At 49.9% G+C, this 19239-nt stretch overlaps 1 protein-coding gene across 1 annotated transcript in view; it reads right to left on the bottom strand.

Annotated features, from left to right (window-relative positions):
- Window positions 1–18668, bottom strand: part of DEGS2 (delta 4-desaturase, sphingolipid 2) — a 40991-nt gene extending 22323 nt beyond the window's left edge. Inside the window, exon 1 of the mRNA XM_020913431.2 lies at window positions 18403–18668. The gene's annotated coding sequence lies outside the window, so the exon portion shown is untranslated. The remainder of the gene's footprint in view (window positions 1–18402) is intronic.
- Between the last annotated feature and the right edge of the window lie 571 nt (window positions 18669–19239).

The following is a 19239-nucleotide window of genomic DNA, read 5'->3' as shown; positions in this document are numbered from 1 at the left end:
ATAAAAGTGAAGTGTATAAAAAATATATATACCTATACATACCTACCTATACAGATACACACACACATATGCACATATTTATGCATATACATGTGATTGTTGTCATTAAACCCCTAGCAGCATTGGAAAACAGAGGCTTTGTGGGTGGTAACTGAAGGGAGCCAGCAAGGCCAGCCACTCTTCCATGGCTCCTGCACCTCCTTCACCCCCACTTCCTCTAAGCTGGGCGCCAGCCCCAGTATGGGGGGTCACTGATCCCCAGGAGGGATCCTGACCAAGAGGTCCCCCAGCGGCTCTTGGCAGGGTGCTCTGGTGTCTTCAGCTGCCTGTGAGGAGCGGGAAGCAGCTACGCCCAGAAGTCTTAACATAGTGCTTGCTGCCCCAGCAGAAGTCCTCCCCTGCCCAATGTTTGCAGAAAACAGGCCAGAATGCATTCCACACTGCACCTCCCAGCCCTCCCCAAAACCAGCAGTCTATCAACCGGTGACTCAGAGCCAGCCAACACCGGAGGGAAATCGCTCCATGAAAAAAGGGCAGCCAGGGGCTTTCCTGGTAGCTCAGATGGCAAGGAACCTGCCTGTGATGCGGGAGACCCAGGTTAGATTCCTGGGCCAGGAAGATCCCCTAGAGAAGGGAATGACTACCCACTCAGGTAGTCTTGCCTGGAGAATTCCATGGACAGAGGAGCCTGGGCTACAGTCCATAGGGTCACAAAAGAGTCGACACGGCTGAGCAACTAACACTTTCACTTTTCACCCCAAGAATGAGAGGAACTTCACACCTGGGAAAACAGAGCCAGGGGGGAAAAAAAGAACCGGATTGAGGAATGAGAGTAACGTCTCCCAGGAAACATAAAGGTCTATTCCAACCTGTTAAATAAACACACCACAGATGGGTAGGTGCAAATTGCTTCTTTAAAAAGAAAAAACAATCAGCAACCAATCTCAGTACTTCCCCCACAGGCCAGTGGTTAAGAATCTGTGCTTCTGCTGCAGAGTTCCAGCCCTGGCTGGGGAACTAAAATCTCATATGCCAAACAGCGCAGCCACCTGTGGGAGGGAAACCTCTGTTGAAATGAAGGCACGTAAAAGAAGAGAATGAAGAGCAGGAATAGAAACCCAACATCCCTCTAATGAGACTTCTAGGAGAGAGAGAAAGGAGAGGCGACATTTACTCTTCCTCTGCCTTTTCTTCTTCGAAGAAATAATCTCCCACTGAAATGGTAATGTAATTATATGTATGGACAATTCTGCCAGCCTGACACTGTTACACCATGTGCTAATTTGCTTATTATCTGCTCCCTCCTTTAGAGTGTCTTGCTCCCTGGGGTGCACCTCTTCACCCCTAATGCCCAAAAGAGTTTCTAGCACTGGAGATGACCTTAATAACAATTTGTTAAATGAGAGAATGAATGAGTCACATCAAACATGTGATAAATTTCCCCAGAACAAAGGAAAGACATGAATTTTCAGACAGAAGAAGGTGTCGACAAGAGGAAAGCTTGGTTCAGCCAGTTTGGCAAACTCTGCTGAAACACAACCTCCATCATGATGGGGGGGGGGGGGGCTTTCACTCCTGGGGACATGTGGCAAAGAAACAGAAATGACATTCGCCAAAGATGTGTGCATGGATGTTCACAGCAGCTTTGCTGGCAGGAGCCCAGTCCTGCAGACAACCCCAGCCTCCAGCCACGGGAGAACAGACAGACGTCTCAGGGCCAATTCACCCGCTGGAAGGTGTGACGAGATCAAACAACAGCAACCGAAACTTACACCAACATGTGTCTCATCTGAGCTTTTGCATTTTTTGTATTTGGTTTTTTTGTCATGCTTTTTATTTTATTTTCTATTTTGTTTACTTATTATTTTTTGGTTGCACTGGTCTTTGTGGCTGCACAGAGTATTCTCAAATCACAGCGAGCGGGGGCTACTCTTCATTGCAGTGTCCAGGCGTCTCATTGCAGTGGCAATGCTTGTTCCAGAGCACAGGCTCTAAGCGTGGATTCGGTAATTCTGGCTCATGGACGGCTTCACTGTGGTGCAGCATCTTCATTGCTCTGAGGCATGTGAAATCTTCCCGGACCAAGGATTGAACCTGTGTCCCTTGCATTAGCAGGTGGATTCTTATCCACTGTACCATCAGGGGAGTCCCGATTTTCTGTATTTCTGATGCTTTGACATCTTGGGGCATTGCTGACCCTGAAGAGACCACCCTCCAGGGCTGGCCAGTTCCTAGAGATGGTGAAAGCATCTCTAGGAAAGGCATGTAGGGCCAGTCCAGTGTTAGTCACTCAGTCGTGTCCAACTCTTTGCAACCCCAGGACTATGGCCTGCCAGCCTCCACTGTCCATGGAATTCTCCAGGCAAGAATACTGAAGTGAGTGGCCATTTCCTTCAGGGGATCTTCCCAACCCAGGGATCAAACCCAGGTCTCCAGCATTGCCAGCAGACTGTTTCCGGTCTGAGCCACCAGGGGAGCCCCCTTCCTATAGGGCAAACTCACCCATGTGGGGCCACCACCTGGCCTGCCTGCTCTGTGCTCAGAGCCAGTGTTCCCCTGCCCGGATCACCCCAAGGCTAGGTGCCAGACAACTCGACAGATAAATAAAACTATTCAGACCAGGACGTCCCTGGTGGTCCGATGGTTAAGACTCCAGGTTTCCAGTGTACGGATTCAGCCCCTGGTGGAGAACTAAGATCCCTTTTGTTGCATGGCACAGCCAAAAAAAAAATAAAGATTAAGTAAAATAAAATTTTAAATAGCTTAAAAATTATTCAGAGCGGACTTCCCTGGTGGTACAGCCAGTGAGAATCCTCCCGCCAATGCAGGGGAAACAGGTTCGATCCCTAGTCTGGGAAGATCCCACAGGCCTCAGAGCAACCAAGTCCCAGTACACAGCTACTGAGCCTGTGCTCCAAAGCCCAGGAGCCCCGACTACCGACGCGAGCACGCCTCGAGCCCGCGCCCGGCAACGGGAGAAGTCACCGCAACGGGAAGCCCTCACCCCACAGCGAAGCGTAGCCCCTGCTCGCCGCAACTAGTGAGAAGAAGGAAGGAAGACCCAGCGCAGCCAAAAAGGAACAAATACAAATGTTTTTTAAAAAATTGTTCAAACTAACGAATCCTAAGCCTGCCGACCATGCCTCACCCGTTCCTTCCTGGAAACCACAATAAAGGCTCCTGCCCGGCTCCGCGCTCACACCCCTGCTCTTGAACCTGCCCAGCTTCTGCGTGTGACCCTGGTGGCCCGCCCCGGCTCTTGCAAACGATGCAGGACGGCCTGTCTCATCCAGGGCCTCCTGGATCCTCCTGATCCGTGGCTCCCTGATCTGCTGGCTTCACCAAACCTGAGTGACGATAAAACCTACATTTGGGGCCTCCGTTGGAAGGAGGAGCTCTTGGCGGACTCGCGCTGGTCCCGCCGGACGGCAGCGGCTGCCCGGGAGCGTGGCGCCACCTGCTGGCAACACCTGCGTCGGTGTCGCTGCTGTTCTGAGTCTGAACCCTTACTTGCTGAGGCCATAGGACGTTCCCCGGGTCCTCCTTTTTCTTGGTTGACCAGCTAAGTTTCCAAAGGCCCCAAGTGCTGTGGCCTAAGATAGAGAGATGTGACTTCCCTCCAAGTGCTGTGGCCAGGGCCCCAACCTGGCAGCCCTGATGCATGTGGGCAAACCCAGCTGCCCTGGAAGAATCGCCCTGCCAGGGCACCCACCCCAGGGACCATGACACCCAGCAGGGCCTGGGGGAAGGGCCGTAGCTGTGTGGTTTGCCTGGCTGCAGTCCTATTTCCCCACTGACCCAGCAGAATAGGAGGGACCACACCAGTGCAGACATGGGAGGGGGAAGGGGGGCTCTAAAGAACCGTCCCAGGAGTGGCTGCAGCCTTGAGAGTGACCACTGGGCCCTTGTTCCTGCCCCTCCTTATTCCTATCAGCCCAAACCAGAAACTAAAAATCACAGAATGAACCAGAGTAAAAGCCTCAAAGAAAAGAAAAAGAGAAGTGGTGGAGAAGAGGAAAAAAAAAGAAGAAAAACCAAAGCTCTAGATACAGGGGGAGAAAGAAAAAGGTGAATACATAAATTACATATTTTATACATATCTATAAAATATACAATAAACGTTACACAAAGTATATATATTAAATATTTTAACTTATAAAAATATATAATAATTTTTACATGTATACTTAAAAGTCATAGTTTCACCCAATTGGAGGTACAAAATTTAGAAAGTAATAAGCTATATATATATATATATAACTATACTAACAAAAACACCATAGAATTTATCTAACAAAAAGATTTGAAAGGCACCAGTTAGCTTTCTTGCTGCTATAATCCAGTATTCTTGCCTGGGAAATCCCATGGACAGAGGAGCCTGGCAGGCTACAGCCCACGGGGTCACAAAGAGTTGGACATGACTCAAGGACTGAGCGTGCATGCCCGATTCTATGACATATGTTCTAAATTACTGGAGTGGGTAGCCATTCCCTTCTCCAGGGGATCTTCCCAACCGAGGGATCGAACTCAGGCGTTCTGCATTGCAGGCAGCTTCTTTACTGTCTGAGCCGCCATGGAAGCCCAAGAGTACTGGAGTGGGTAGCCTATCCCTTCTCTAGCAGATCTTCCTGACCCAGGAATTGAACCTGGGTCTCCTGTATTGCAGGCAGATTCTTTACCAGCTGAGCTACCAGAGAAGCCCCAGGTTCTAAATTAGCTTTAGTATTTGCAATTAATAACATCAGTTCAGTTCAGTCGCTCAGTCATGTCCGACTGTGCATCGCAGCACGCCAGGCCTCCCTGTCCATCACCTACTCCCGGAGCTTACTCAAACTCATGCCCATTGAGTCAGTGATGCCATCCAGCCATCTCATCCTCTGTCGTCCCCTTCTCCTCCTGCCCCCAATCCCTCCCAGCATCAGAGTCTTTTCCAAGAAGTCAACTCTTCACATGAGGTGGCCAAAGTACTGGAGTTTCAGCTTCAGCATCAGTCCTTCCAATGAACACCCAGGACTGATCTCCTTTGGGATGGACTAGTAACGTTACTGTCCCCCAAAACACACCAAGATAGTATTGTTGAAAAACAGACAACAGCAGCAGCAAAACATATGTCTCTCTCAGATTTTTAACACACTCTAGAATTCCACGGAGATATCGTTCGCGATGCTGGAAATTCCCGATCTGTTTTATTGGGTGTTATTGTTGTTCAGTCGCCAAGTCGTGTCTGACTCTTTGTGACCCCATGGACTGCAGCCCACCAGGCTCCTCTGTCCATGGGAATCTCTAGGCAAGTATACTAGAGTGGGTTGCTAGATCTTCCTGACCCAGGGATGGAACCCAAGTCTCTTATGTCTCCTGCACTGGCAGATGGGTTTTTTTTGTGGGGGGGCAGGTGGGTTATTTTTTTTTGGCAGGTGGGTAATTTTTTTTTTTGGCAGGTGGGTTCTTTACCTCTAGCACCACCTGGGAAGCCCATGTTATCCCCTCCCCTTCCCCAAAATAGCGGGACTATTCCCTCCACTCATTAACCTAAGGAATTACCACCCCTATTAAAAATTAACCCCATTTCCCAGAGCTGTTCTCACCTTCTGAAATGGCCCACACTCTGTCTGTGGAGTGCGTTTCTCTACATAAATCCACTTCTTACCTATCACCTTGTCTTTCACTGGATTCTTTCTGCGATGAGACATCAAGAACCTGAACTTCATTAAGTACTGAGGCCAGGTGTATGACCTCATTTAAAAGACCATGTTCAAGTTCAAGTCCCAGTCAGAATTACACAGCTTCGGAAGGACACCTAGTACTTGCTACCTGTGTCCTTTCCTTCCTATTCTCACAATAAAATGTTTTCCATGCTGTTTAGGGAAACTTATGCCCTACTCTCTAAAAGCCTCCTCTATCATCACCCCCAAGGAGCCCTTCAAATGACATCACAACATCACGGGGCTGATTGTATTAGTCACACCTATTTGTTTTCCGTAATTCTGATGCTCGGACATCTTGGGGCCTTGTTGACATTGAAGAGACTACCCCTCCCAGGGTAGCTGGTTCCTGTGCTAAGTTGCTTCAGTCATGTCCAGCTCTTTGCAACCCCATGGATGGTAGCCCGCCAGGCTCCTCTGTCCATGGGATTCTCCAGGCATGAATACTGGAGTGGGTTGCCATGTCCTCCTCCAGGGGATCTTCCCGGCCCAGGGACTGAACCAGCATCTCTCTCGTCTCCTGCTTTCGCAGATGAGTTCTTTACCACTAGCACCACCTGGGAAGTCAGTTCCTGGAGATGATAAACTGGGCAAGCATGCGGGGCAACAGAAACTGTGCTACATTTATACAGTGGAATGTTACTCAGAGATAAAAAGAAGTGAGCTAATAAGTCACAAAAAGACGTGGATGACTCCTAAACGCACACTGGTAAATGAAAGAAGCCAGTCTGAAAACGCTGTATGGCTCCAATTATGAATATTCCGGAAAAGGCAAAGCTATTTTATTTTTTAAAGGCCAATCTATTAAGAATGCAGACCCAACTAATGCTCCCAGGAGTGCTGAGCATAGAGAAAGGGATTGCTAGAAGGTCATAGGGAGAGCACAAGGGCATTTTTAAGGAGGTGAAATTATTGTGCGATAGTGAGTATAAGCACATTCAGTTCAACTCAGTCAGTGGCTCAGGCGTGTCTGACTCTTTGCGACCCTAGGGACTGCAGCACACCAGGCCTCTCTGTCCGTCACCAACTCCCAGAGCTTGCTCAAACTCATGTCCGTCGACTCGGTGATGCCATCCAACCATCTTACCCTCTGTCATCTCCTTCTCCTCCTGCCTTCAATCCTTCCCAGCAACAGGATCTTTTCCAATGAGTCAGCTCTTCGCATCAGGTGACCACAATATTGGAGCTTCATTAGCAACTGTCAAAAGTCATAGAACTTTTTTTGACATGTACCCTTTGCTATATTTATTTTCGGCTTTGCTGGGTCTTCGTTGCTGCATGCAGCCTTTCTCTGGGGCATGTTAGTTGTGGCTCTCGGGCCCCAGAGCATCCAGGCTTCAGTAACTGTGGCTCATGGGCTCCAGAGCGCGGGCTCAGTAGCTGTGGCACATGGGCTTAGTTGCTCCCTAGCATGTGAAATCTTCCCAGACCAGGGATAGAACCCATGTCCTCTGTATTGGCAGGCAGATTCTTACCCACTGCACTACCAGGGAAGTCCAAAACTCACAGAACTGTATGTCACAAAGGGTGAATCTTAAAGTCTGCAAAATTATTAAAAGACATTTAGGAGGTAGAGATCCCAAGATACTATGCAGAATATGACCCAAAAAATCTAATTCTCTTAGAGATGGCTGAAACAACCTCAGGAAGGGCCTGGGGGAATAAGGTGCAGACCTAAGGAACACTGGAAATGTGTACAGACTGTCAGACTAGAAGGTAATAAAAAAGCTGTGGTCTAGGGACTTCACGGGTGGTCCAGTGGTAAAAAATCTGCCTTCCAATGCAGGAGAGGAGGGTTTGATCCCAGGTTGGGTACTAGGATCCCACCGCCTCAGGACTACTAAGCCCACAGACCACAACTCCTGAATCTGTGCCGCAACTAGAGAGAAGCTCCCATGCCGCAAGGAAAGATCTTGCAAACCACAGCGAAGATCCCGAATGCCGTAACGAAGACCCAAGGCGACCAAAAATAAGATTTTTTAAAAAAAGAACTGTGGTCTAGTTAATAAAGTTGTTTCCCACGGGGACAGGTGTTAACAATTCTAGAACCACTCTAGTGGTATCCTGGAATTGAACAGTTAAATAGGTGGCCAATGGTGAGAGCCAGGTTTCCTGCTGTTGGTGTGGGAGGTTGAGATAAACAAGGGTAAGAGGCTGAAATATTCCATGCCAATAACTGATTTTGGTTGGTGACATCAGTCTAAACTTATGCAAATAGATCGCCTTGCTTTGTTAGCTGCGAACACCTAGTATAACAAGGACACGGCAGTAACTATGATCACAGTTGATTTTGATATCTAATACCCTTCTCCAGTAAAAAAAGTGGTGCTCTTTGGAGAAATCGCAGATGATAAGACTAGGGTAAGAACTATACAGGATGAGCCGGGAGCACCCTGTAGTTACAGAAAGCAAGGAAGTGCTCGACACACACACACCACACAGTGACGGGGGCGTGACAAAGAGACCCAGGAGCCGACTGCAACAGTGCCCAATGGCCAAAGCGCCAACAATCTGAGCAACAAAATAAAGTGGCATTGGATATTAGAGAAATGCAAATCAAAACTACAATGAGGTATCAGCTCACACTGCTCAGAATGGCCATCATCAGAAAGTCCACAGGTAACAAATGCTGGAGAGGGAGCGGAGGACAGGGAACCCGCCTACGCTGTTAGTGGGAATGTAAATTGGTGCAGCCACTGTGGAAGACGGCATGGAAGCTCCTTAAAAAATTAAACTTGGAGTTACCATATGACCCAGCAATCCCACTCCGGACATACATCCAGAAAAGATGAGAATTCTAAGTGCACCCCAATGTTCACAGCAGCACTGCTTACAATTGCAAAGACACGGGAGCAACGTAACTGCCCATTGACAGATGAATGGTAAAGCTGCGGTATGTGTTAACATATACAATGGAACATTACTCCGTCATAAAATAGAAAAAAATAACGTCATTTCCAGAAGCATGGATGGATCTAGAGATGATCACACCAAGTGAGGTCAGAGAAAGACAAACAACATGGTATCACTTACGCGTGGAGTCTAAAATATGATATAAATGGCTCATTTACAAAACAGAAACAGACTCAGAAGCATAGAAAATAAACTTACGGTTACCAAAGGGGGAAGGGAGTGAGGGAGAGATAAATTAGAAGTTTGGGATTAGCAGATACAAACTACTATACATAAAGCAAAGAACAGTGTCCTATTGTATAGCACCAGGCACTATATTCAATATCTTGTAATAAACTATTATGGAAGAGGATCTTAAAAAGAACATATATACATTCTTTTTCACTGTGCTATACTCTTGAGAGTCCCTTGGACTGCAAGGACATCCAACCAGTCCATCCTAAAGGAGATCAGTCCTGGGTGTTCATTGGAAGGACTGATGCTGAAGCTGAAACTCCAATACTTTGGCCATCTCATGTGAAGAGTTGACTTCTTGGAAAAGACCCTGACGCTGGGAGGGATTGGGGGCAGGAGGAGAAGGGGATGACAGAGGATGAGATGGCTGGATGGCATCACCGACTCGATAGACATGAGTTTGAGTAAACTCCGGGAGTTGGTGATGGACAGGGAGGCCTGGCGTGTTGTGATTCATGGGGTTGCAAAGAGTCAGACACGACTGAGCGACTGAACTGAACTGATACAGCAGAAACTACCGAACATTGTAAATCAACTATATTTCAGAAGAATAAAGAAAAACAAAACAGCATTGGATTATAGCCCACAGCATTAAATAAATATCCACGTGTCCATATTGATATGAATAAATGATTAAGTAAATAACTAAATGGAGGAGAAGAGACAAATCTCCCATGCAAAAGAATTCCAAGGAATTTATTTATTTATTTCCCCAAGGAGTTTAGAATTCCTTGAGCATGCCCCACCCTCAGGGACACTTCTGCACTCCTCAGGTGTGGGCTGTAGGTGTGGGCTCTTCCTTCCAAAGAGGACAGTATGAAGGGGAGGGGAAGAGTCACTTCACGGAGGAGATACCTGACAAACAGCCCGGCCAGGTGATCAAGGTCAACATCAGCAGCGATGAACCTCGCTGATTATATGTGCCCTTGATGTGAGGAAATGACATTTCACCTCTGTGGTCTTCCTCCCAAACCTGTAACTCGAGTCTAATCATGGAAAAGATGTCGGCTAAACCCCAACTGAGAAATATGATATTAATACAAAATGCCTGACTTTACTTAAAACTGCCAAGGGAACTTGCCTGGCTGTCCAGTGGTTAAGACTTCACCTTCCAATGCAGGGGGCGCAGGTTCAATCCCTGGTTGGAGAGGTAAGATCTCATATGCCCCACAGCCAAAAAATCAAACATAAAACTGAAACAGTACTATAACTATTTCAATAAAGACTTTAAAAATGGCCCACATCAAAGAAAAAAAAATTGCTGAGACCATCAAAAACAAGTCTAAGAAACTGTCACGGCCAAGAGGGGCCTGAAGAGACCTGACAGCTGAACATGACGTGATGTCCTGGGGGGAATTTTGGAACAGAAAAATGACATTGGGGGGATTCCCTGGTGGTCCAGTGGCTAAGACTCCAGGCTCCCAATACAGGGGGACTGGTTCCATCCCTGATCAGGGAACTAGATCCCAGATGCAGCAACTGAGTTTGCCTGCCGTAACTAAGACCCAGTGCAGCCAAATAAATAAATTAAAAAAAAAAATGAAATCCGCATAAGGTACTTATTCCAGTTAGTAAAAATGTTTCTCTGTGTGATCACTAATTGTAACGAATCTACTATATTAATAGCATGACTACAGGGCAACTCTCTGGGCTATCCTCCCAGTGACTGTAAATCTAAAATTGTTCTAAAATTTTTAAAGTTTATTTAGAAGAAAATACACAAAGCATACAGACTATATGTTTCCACTGACGCGATGTTCAGTAGGCAAAACTGAGCTTCCCTGGGGGTCCAGTGGTTAAGAATCCACCTGCCAATGAAGCAGACTCGGGTTTGACCCCTGGTCTGGGAAGATGCTGTATGCTATGGGGCAACTCAGCCCATGGGCCAGAACCATTGAACCTGAGAGCCCGAGAGCCCATGCTCCCCAACAAGAGGAGCCCCCAAAATGAGAAGCTCATGCACCTCAATGAAGAGCAGCCCCCATTCGCCGCAACTAGAGGAAAGCCTGTGCACTGCAACGAAGACCCAGCACAGCCAAAAATAAATAAAATCATAAATTAAAAAAAAAAGAATAGGCAAAACCAATCAATGGAGTTGGTGGTCAGAATAGCGGCTTCCTTTGGGGGTGCCAGGAGCTCCAATGGAGGCCAGAAGAGAGTGGTCAGCATTTGGGCCAGGTGGTGGTTACACAGGTGTAGACGAATGTGAAAATTCCTGGAGCTGTACTCTGAAAATGTATGCATGCAATATACGTCACATTTGAATTAAAAAGTGAACACGAGAGGAAATAGTTACAACAGAAAAGCCAGACATCACCATCAAGAAATTTCTGAATACTCACGACGAAGAGAAAAATGCCATAAGCGTCCAAGAAGAGACAGAAAAGATGCTGCCTATGAAAGAACACAGTCAGCATGGCCACAGACTGCTCAGCGACACTGCGCACAGAAGTCCGGGAGCGGCTGCCGCGCCCAGCGCCTCGGCCTCTCCCACCTCGGGGCACCCCCGGCCCACCCAGCGCACTCAGACCAGGACAGCTCTGCCCACACAACTCAGTCTGAGCCCCTCCTCCGGCCGCCCCACAATGCCCCACCCCCGTGTCCCCCCATCTCTCACCTCACCTGCCTTCCCCATCTCTCTCCAAATTCCTCACACCAAGCCCATGCGTCACCTCCTCCAGAAGCCCCTGGATCTGTGAGCCTGAGCTAGAGGCTCACCTCTCTTGCACCCTTTCCCCGGCAGTGGTCATGATAGAATAGAAAAGAACTTTGTATTCCATTGCAAGTTAACCCGGGCTTCCCAGGTGGCGCTGGAGGTCAAGACCCCGCCTGCCAAGGCAGGAGATGTAAGAAATGCAGTTTCAATCCCTGGGTCGGGAAGATCCCCTGGAGGAGGAATTGGCAACCCAGCCCAGTATTCTTGCTGGGAAAATCCCATGGACAGAGGAGCCTGGCGCGTTACCGTCCACGGGGTCACGAAGAGTCGGGCACGACTGACCTGACTTAGCAAGCACGCATGCGCAAGTTAACCACAAAAGGGATGGCGCCTATCAGCTTAAATGATACACCATGGCCCATCTCTGGGAGCCCTGCTTCCCAGGTAATGTGAGTTAAGCTAAAAGACTTCTGCTCAGCTCACAGGAAACCTCCTGACCAGGCCCACCAGTGAATGGCTGCGGGAAGGAAGAAAGTAACACGTCCCCTCCAGAGTCTGGCCGAAACCAGGACTTTACCCCTCCCGTTTCAGTATGAGAGAAGCCTGAAGGGACTTTCCTGGTGGTCCAGGGGCTAAGAATCCACCTTGCAAGGCAGGAGACGTGGGTTCGATCCCTGGTTGGGGAACTAAGATCGTGCGTGACGCGGAGCCACTGAGGCCTTGTGCCTCAACTAGAGAGTCCATGCGCCTCAGTGAAAGATCTGCAGGACGCAACGAGGATCCCGCGCGCCGCAACTAAGACCCAACGCAGCCGAAAAAGAAGAAGGAAGATAAACCTGAACTCTAGCTCAGGGAAGATGGTTCTCTGGGACACTAGTCCACCATCCTCCCAGTGTGCTGGCTGTCCAAAAACTCGCTATTCTCTGCCCCAAGAGCTCGTCTCCCCATTTACTGGCCTGTCCTGCAGCAAGCAGTGAGAGCTCAGACTCAGAGACAGTGACCCCTGGGACCTCTGTCTGTCCTGCTCTGCCCAAGGGGCGGCACAGCCTGTGGACACAGGCAGACCCAGCTGGGGTTAAGGGACAAGCCTCACCTCCCAGCCTCAGTTTTCCCATCTGTAAAGTGGGGATAGATACTCCACTTGGCTATAGGTGGGAGCCTGTGTGGGAAGCACCCAAGACCTCACCGGGCACATCGTGGACCCTCCGTGGGCAGCACCCATCAGCTGGGAGAGCCAGGCTGCTCACGGGACTGGCAGAAGCCTCCTCCTGGGGCCCTCGGCACTCTGGGAAGGGAGCCAGGCCCCAAGGACTCCTGTAGAGATTTAATTTATGACACCTTCCTGATTCGGTTGTTTCAGACATGTGGCTGAAGGATAAAAATAAAACCCATTGGGGATGTCTGCCCTGATTCGACACGGGGAGGCTTCCAACCTCACACAAACGAGCCCTCTCGGGGTGGACGGATGCTTGGGACTTGGGAGGGAGTGCCAGCCCCTCGGGCCTGAGTCAACTCCGAACCAGAAGTCAGACTCTGCCCCAGGCCACGGTGGCACCTCCCAGCAGACAATAATAAATTGCTTCCCCACACCTCACCCCCATGGGGCAGCAGGGGAAACAGAGGCTCGGTGGAGTAGAGACACAAGCTCTGGCCCACAAGCCTGTACGGTGTGTGAACGCTCCACGGGGCTGAGGCTGCAAATTGAAGCTCCGGAAGGTTCTTGGTCTTCAGGGCTGGATCCCCAGCCCAGGCCCAGGTGTAACAGGTTGGCAGCCAGGCGTGGGGGCAGCCCAGGGAGGACGCACTGCGGGCTCAGTCCTCTCCCGTCTCCATCTACACCCGTCTGTGGGTCCTGTTCAGGTTTCTCTGCGGGGCTCACCTGCTCTTGGGAGCTGGCAGCCTACAGAGATGCTTCTGAAGCTCAGATCTTGTTCAGGGTCTGAGGCCTCTAAATGCCTTAGAAACAGGAGAGAAGGGGGCAGGGCACAGCCTCTGAAACAATGACATAGCCCTTGAAGACACGACATAAACTGGTTAGAACCAACTGGATCCAAGATGGTGGAAGATTCAACTTCCAGAGGAACCTGAGCCTCATTATACGCTTATTGTGACTCATAAGCTACACGGCATGGCCAGGGGGGGCCACGAAGGTCCAGAGGCCAGCCATAAAGGCCAAAAAGTGAGCAGTGGACCAATTCCTAAAAGTCCCTGCCCCTTTTCCAAAACAGTTGGAATAAACCTCCCACTCGTTGTTAAGTCACTAAGTCATGTCCGACTCTTGCGACCCCATGGACTGTAGTCCACCGTGAGATTTCCTAGACAAGAATACTGGAGTGGGTTGTCATTTCCTTCTCCAGGGGATGTTCCTGACCCAGGAATCGAATCCGTGTCTCCTGCATTGACAGGTGGATTCTTTACCACTGAGCCACCTGGGAAGCCTCCCACTAACTATCCAGCTTATAAAATCTAACCATCCCATTTTGGGGGGCCTCTTGCCTTCTGAGACGGCCCACACTCTGTAGCATGTGTTTCTCCCAAGGCCCAACTTGCTTTTTGAGGTGGATCGCATTCTGTCTATGGAATGTCTAAATAAATCCACTTGTCACTTTGTCTCACACTGAATTCTTTCCACAACAAAACATAAAGAACCTGGGCTTCATTAAGTCCTGAGACCAGGTATGCAATTTTAATTAAAGGACAGTGGACTCAAGTCCCTATTTGGGTATTGGCTGGGGGCAAACTCCATCTGAGTCGTGTGGTTTCACCTCCACGGCCAGCACCACCCAACAGGAACACCTTCTGAGCTGGGCCTGGAGCTGGGGGTCGCAATGCGTCCCCCCGACAACACAGCCACCCACAGACTGCAGAAGTCAGTGTCAGCCAGTCAGGCCCCGGTGGGCTCTGCTGAGGCTAGGACCACCCCCACTGGGGTAGAGTGGCTTTGAAGAGAAGTCTCTAGCATTCACCAGAGTGGCGGTAACAGTGGAATTGCAGTCACAGTGGCTGGGCCCCCATGCGTACAGGTAGACCCAAAACCCCGAGTGTGGGAGAGCACTCTCCTTAGGGGTCTCTCCAGGGTCTATCTGCAGCTCAGCAGGGTTGGATTTTCAGAGGCCAATCAATGTTTGTGGCCCACACAAATCCAAAGAGTCCCCAAGGCCTCAGACATGTCCCTAAAGAAGGTCAAGGGCTACAGGCCAGCCATTGGCCTCTGACATTGCCCTGACTCCCAGGGCGTCCTGCTGAATCCGAACCCCATGCCCACACCCAGGGCACCCCATCACCACTACCCAAACAGCCCCGGCAATGTGTCATCAGCTGTGAAGAGTTTAGACGTGGGCCACCTTGCACCTAGCAGCTGGCCTCACCCACAGCGTGGAAGATGGGCTGGAAACGTGAAATGCCTGTTGTTGGCATGGCAGGAAGAGGGCCGGAAAAGGAGGCGAGGTTTCTTATGCAAAACCTGTAAAAATAAAACATATTTAGATTCATCGCTAGAGATGTGTCTGCCTAAATACACCCACACCAGAGAGTATTCTGAGCAACCTCTCTACATGCTGCCAGAGTTCCCGCGTGTCGGCATGTCCCTGTGTGTCTGGGTGAATGTGTGTCTCTGAGTGCATCTGGCAGCCTGGCATCTTGCTGTGTGTGTGTGTGTGTGCATGCACGCCTGTGTCCTTGCATAAGCGAATGCTCTGGAGAAGGGCTGGAAGGATGTTCTCCAAGAGTGGAGGGCCGGGATCACTTCCGGGAGGAGGGGCTGTGGGTCCAGGATTGGTATTTTAATGCTTCTGCCCTGAGTTTTACAAATGCAGATCATGTGAAACAATAAAAAATATCTATATGCCTTGGAGAAGGAAATGGCACTCCAGTATTCTTACCTGGAAAATCCCATGGACAGAGGAGCCTGGTGGGCTACAATCCATGGGATCGCAGAACTGGACACAGCTTAGTGATGAAACAACATGTTATATATGAAAGTTGTTAAGAATAAATCCTAAGAGTTCTCATCACAAGGGAAAGATTTTTTTTTCTATTTCTTTAATTTTGTATCTTTATGAAAGGATAGATGTTTATTTCATGAAGTAAGTCAAATCATTATACAATACTGTATGTCAGTTATATCTCAATACAACTGAAATAAAAATACATTAAAAAAAATCTATATGGACAAAATGTTGCCTGCCTTTTCAGTAAACAAAGAATCTCAGTGCTCGGTCATGTCTGACTCTTTCTATTCATTCAGGATTCTCCTGGGGTGGGTGGCCATTTCCTCCTCCAGGGGATCTTCCCAACCCAGGGGTCGAACCCATGTCTCTTAAGTCTCCTCTGTGGTCACGTAGATTCTTTGCAACTAGTGCCAACTGAGAAGCCCCTGACAAAGGATGCTGCCCACTGTTAAGCGATCAGCCATGGCAGCCACCCCACACAATGCGCCTTGAGGGGACTCAAGATGGAGAAAAACTGGATACTGGCCTGAGATAGTCAAGATGTGTATCGAAGGAACAATTTCCGTGAGCTGAGACTGCTGTACTTACGCATAGAAAGGCACTAAAATCGTTAACTTGAGATGCCTGGTTTTCATTACTAGCAGTAATCTTTTGATGTTCAACTACATTTTTATTTTCACAAATAAAATTTTCACATTTTAAAATTTTCATTTTTATTTATTTCATTTTATTCATTTTACTTTAAAAACTCCTATATAGCCTGGCTTCTCCCTTACCCCTTTGGAACAGTTCCTTGAGACTATCTGAGGCTATAATGCATAATTATATATATTATTTATATTTATTACGTATATAATGCATTTATTATATATAATATATTATGTATAATTATATAACATGATTGAGAGGCTCTGAGTTATATACCATGCTATAAAACATAACCCTCAACCTTTAGGTTTTCATTGTTTTCAGTTGTCATCCAGCTGAATGTTTTCAAGTCAGGGCGGAGGCTCGCCCTTCTTCACCCCTCACCGAGGCCCGCCTGCGCCCCCTGCTGGTAGGAAAGGCAACCGGCCTCACCTGCTCTCGCTGGGTCATCATGGACCCTGGCCTTCTGCCCCTTCAGGGAGGCAGCCCCGCCCAGCCCCTGCCTTGAACCTTTGCCCTTTCCTCGCGGGTCCTGACCTGGGGGCTTCCCTGCAGGGCATAGGTGACCCGAGGGCCCCCCCCATCCTACCTTCCCACAAGCAAGCAACCAGAGGTAAGAAGGCTCCAGAGGGCAGAAACCCTGGTCCAGTGCATAGCTGGGGGGTGGGAGGAGGGGGGCAGGGGAAGGGGTAGAGGGGGAGGGGGGTGGTGGGGAAGGGGGTACTGCAGGAAGAGAGAAAATTTGCTTTGGGGGTCCCTCCCCCCATCTGCTTGCCTGGGGCCTGGAGAGCTGAGAGCCCTGAGCATGGCCCAGGGCGGGGCCTCTGGTCCCCCTCCCCAAGATGAGGACAGACGGGCAGGCAGAAAAGGGGTTAAAATAAGAATGTCAAAAGAATGGCCAGGAGTCTGAGCAAACTCCAGGAGACAGTGAAGGACAGGGAACCCTGGCATGCTGCAGACAAGGTCGGGTACACTTTAGCAACTGAACCGCAACAGGAATCCATTTAAGAGTGAATCCCCCATAAGCATTTCTTCTTGGGCCTCTGCTCCTGGGGCCAACTCCGTAGGGGCTGAATCAGGGACACCTGCACTTCAGCAAAGAGCGAACGGGGCGGCACCTGAGACCTTGGAGAAAAACACATCCAGCAAGCCCATCAATGACTGATCAGGGGAGGTGGTCAAGCCTCCGGTTTTCCCTGCCAGAGAAGCTGAGTTTGCCCCCGTCACCAGCGGAGTGCAGGAATGGCCTGCTTGAGGAGGTGAGAGCAGCAAGCATGACTAATAGAACCAAGACTAATCCTTGTGCTGAGTTAGTCACCCCTGGGCCTAGGGCCCTGGCTCATTCAGCCCTCCCTGCCTCCCCGGCATGGACTGAGCGTTTCAAACCCCATTCACGCATTCGCTGCACCCTCGCTCTGTTCATCTCTCTGCCACAGGGAGAGATTTGGAGAGATTTACTCAGGGGTCAGCACAGGGTCAGGTCGAGGGTGGATGGAAGGCCCAGAGATCACATCCTGCACCTGCTCCAAAAGGAGTCTCCAGGGCTCACTAGTAGACTGCTTCTCTCATCCAGCCGCCACCCACGGCTGGCCCTGAACACTCTCCAATGCCAAGCCTTTGCTCTGGTGGTTCCCTCTGCCTGGAATACCCTCACTTAGACCTGGTCAAAGTCCCCTCGACCCGTCTAAGGCCAATCCCTTGGTGAAGCTTCCCTAGACCCCTCCCTGGAGCCAGACTCTCCTTGGCCTGGACAGGTCAACTTATCTCTGGGTCCTCGGTGCCTACACGGGGTATACAGCAGCATGGCCTGTCCCTCTGGCAGGGACTTCAGGACCACCAAGAACCCAGCCCCTGGGAGCCCAGGGGCTGAGACGCCAGCCTGGAGATTTCGACCTGGGGGCACTGGAGCAGAACGAGGGAATGTTTCCCCACATCAAATGAAGCCCAGGGCTGCCCTGGTGGCCCAGTGGTAAAGAATCCACCTGCCAATGCAGGAGACAAGGGTTCGATCCCTGGTCCAGGAAGATCCCATGTGCGGAGGGGCAACTGAGCCTGTGAGTCACAACGACCGAGCCCACGCGCCGCAGTTACCTAAGCCCGCTCACCCTAGAGCCCGCGCTCCGCAACAAAGAGAAGCCCCTGCAATGAGACGCCCGCACACCACAACGAGAAAGGGGCTCCCGCTCGCGGAAACCAGAGAAAGCTCACGCAGCACGAAGACCCAGCATGGCCATAAAAAATGAATAAAATTATTATAAAAAAAAGAAGGGCAAGCCCAGGGGCGCCTTGCATGTCTCACCTGCTGAGTATCTACCCCAGACGGCAGGGGAGGAGAGCGGAGTCCTGGACACCAAAGCCAGCAAGGAGCAGACACGGCGGTGACCTGGGCGGGACAGGAGCAGGTGTGGCGGGGCAGGGCCCCGGGACTCCAAGAGGCAACAGAAGGCACCCCTCTGGGGTGAGCCGAGGATGCAGCCAGGGGCACTTATTAACAGCCAAGCCAAACTGCAGACACCAGCAACCAGTGAAATGAACTCCCTGACGTTCTCACTGTCCTGATTTCCACTTTCAGAGCAGTTGCCAGCAATGGAGTTGATTCAGGTCACCTTCTCCTGCAAAAAAACAAACCCAGAATGGGTCAAGTTCCCTCAACCAAGACTCACTATTAACTAATCACATGACATGTGCCAGGCCCCAGGGGAGGGGGGTACAATCATTACCGTTGTTTTTTTAAATATATTTTTTGGCCTCTTTGAGTCTTAGTCGTGGTCTGTGAGCTCTAGTTCCCCGACCAGGGATCTGACCTGGGCCCCCTGCACTGGGAGCTCTAGAGTCCTCTAGCCGCTGCGCCACCAGGGAGGACCCCCTGTTGTTGTTATTGTTATTAGTACAATGACATCTAAGTGTGAAAGTGTGAGTCGCTCAGTTGCATCCGACTCTTTGCAACCCTATGGACTGTAGCCTGCCAGGCTCCTCTGGCCATGGGAGTCTCCAGGCAAGAATACTGGAGTGGGTAGCCATTCCCTTCTCCAGGGGATCTTCCTGATCCAGGGATCAAACCTGGGCCTCCTGTACTGCCGGCAAATTCTTTACCATCTGTCACCAGGGAAGCCCCATAATAACATATGGATAACAT

Source organism: Odocoileus virginianus, chromosome 16 (genome assembly GCF_023699985.2).
Source record: "Odocoileus virginianus isolate 20LAN1187 ecotype Illinois chromosome 16, Ovbor_1.2, whole genome shotgun sequence".
NCBI lineage: Eukaryota > Metazoa > Chordata > Mammalia > Artiodactyla > Cervidae > Odocoileus > Odocoileus virginianus.
Note: the sequence above shows the minus strand (reverse complement) of the source record. Positions and strands in the feature narration are given on the sequence as shown.